The following is a 1961-nucleotide window of genomic DNA, read 5'->3' as shown; positions in this document are numbered from 1 at the left end:
ATCGGTTGATAGTTAACTCTGCTTGCTGGAACTGTTTCCTGAAACTGCACTGCTTGAAGTTACCAGGAACCTGCTTTCATCAATCAAACAATTGTTGAACTGTATCAATGATTAATAGACCTGCCCTTAATCAAACTCTGAATGGTTTCTATTGTTAAAACATTATGAATTGATCATTAGTACACGTAGCCCCTCTCCCATTTACTTGCATGTATCCCATTTTCAATAAAAAGGCACGATGATTCCTAACAGTTGTCACTCCTCAGAGAGCGATCTCTGGGAGTATCCGGCTTAGGACGTGCATGAAAAGGCATGAGGCCTTACTCTTCCTTCCTTTCCAGCGTCGCCTCCATCGAGTCAACCCACCCCTGCCGAGGCTGGTCCTCGGCAGAGGAGAAGTGATTGTGGGTGGTCATCCCCCCAAGGGGTCATTTCTCATTTTCTCTCTCACTGTCTCTGTTTCTCTCACTCTTCAGGGAGCACACATGCCTATGGCAAAAACCTCAAAAATGAAATAATAATATCACTGGCTAAAAAGCATTAAAATGCAAAAAAGATTCCGTTTCATAAATATATGATACTAATATATATATATGCTCTTTCTCTTTCTCTTACACACACACACACACACACACACACACACACATATATAGAGTCTGCCTTCCACACATAATTCAGAAAAATATTTCAAAAATATAAGTTGTACCATAATTATTCTTATTCAGAATACTTACATTTTACAAAGAATAAATCTCTGCTACTTATCACAGACAATTCAGCCCTGAATAGTCTGACACTTCCCTGCCTTCTCTTTCAAAAGTTAATTGTACAGTGTATGTGAAAGAGTAAATTCTGAGGAAGGGCATTTAGAAGAAAAATAGAGAGGCAAAGCATTAATGTGACAAAGAAATGTGGTATTATTTTGTTGAAGATATTTTATAGTTTTATCAACTGGACTAGGGAAAAATGTTCATCTGTTGAAATATTCACTTTGTAAGCTAAATAATGTGATTGAATGTGATTGAAAGAAAATGAAATAACAAATGTAAATTAAAAATATATAAAATGTAAAATATTTCAGGTGAAAAAAAAAAGTTTATTGTATATCCTGGAATGGAACACAGAACATTTTCATGTTGACAGAGATTTTGTTCACAATCACTCTTACTAAGAAGGTGCTTCTGCTCTGTCTTACTTTTATTCTCTCTCTGTATACACCCTACTCAAGAAGACATTTTTTTTTTATTATCTGTCCCTGATCATTGATCATTTTTGCCCTTATTGCAGTTATCACAATTTGTCAGTGTATGTGTACTTATATATAAGTATACATGGAATCATTTCTATTCTGTTTAACATTACATTGCATAGTCATTCATTAATAGGTTATACTTGAATAATTAGTTAACACTTGACCAAATCTTCTACTTCTAATTGCTTTCCTTCTGTTTGCACAGCCAGTCTAAGATCGCCAGAAACAGGCCGCTAGTAAGATAAATAAGATTTTTTGACCCACTGCAGAGAGAAACACACATCTAAGGAGCCTTGGAATGTTCTAGTAAACTCTGTTTCTTTCTAAAAACATATTTTTTCCTATAAAGATTAATATTAATAAATATAAATATTTTTATAGAAAGAAACATGCATCATATAATTTGGGCAAGAAAAGAGTTTAGGTAGAACTTAAATAAAACAATATTTTGATAGACTCACTACAAAGCAGGGATGTATATAAAAGGATCAACATCAAGTCTAACCCAAAAACTAAATGTAAAGATCCTATTTCTATAGAAAGTGCAATATTAACAACAATGTGAAATCTTACATCTAAAAACTCTTGCTCTGAAATTCTTGACCTGAATTAGAAATTGATGCTTCTCCTGTGTATCAAAGTGACTTAGTTCCCGTGGGAACCAGCAGTTAGCATAATGGCTATGTCGCTGGACTCCCACGTAGTCGAC

The sequence above is a fragment of the Tupaia chinensis genome, unplaced genomic scaffold (assembly GCF_000334495.1).
Source record: "Tupaia chinensis unplaced genomic scaffold, TupChi_1.0 Scaffold000586_1, whole genome shotgun sequence".
In the NCBI taxonomy this organism is placed as follows: Eukaryota; Metazoa; Chordata; class Mammalia; order Scandentia; family Tupaiidae; genus Tupaia; species Tupaia belangeri.
This window is presented reverse-complemented; position numbering follows the sequence as displayed.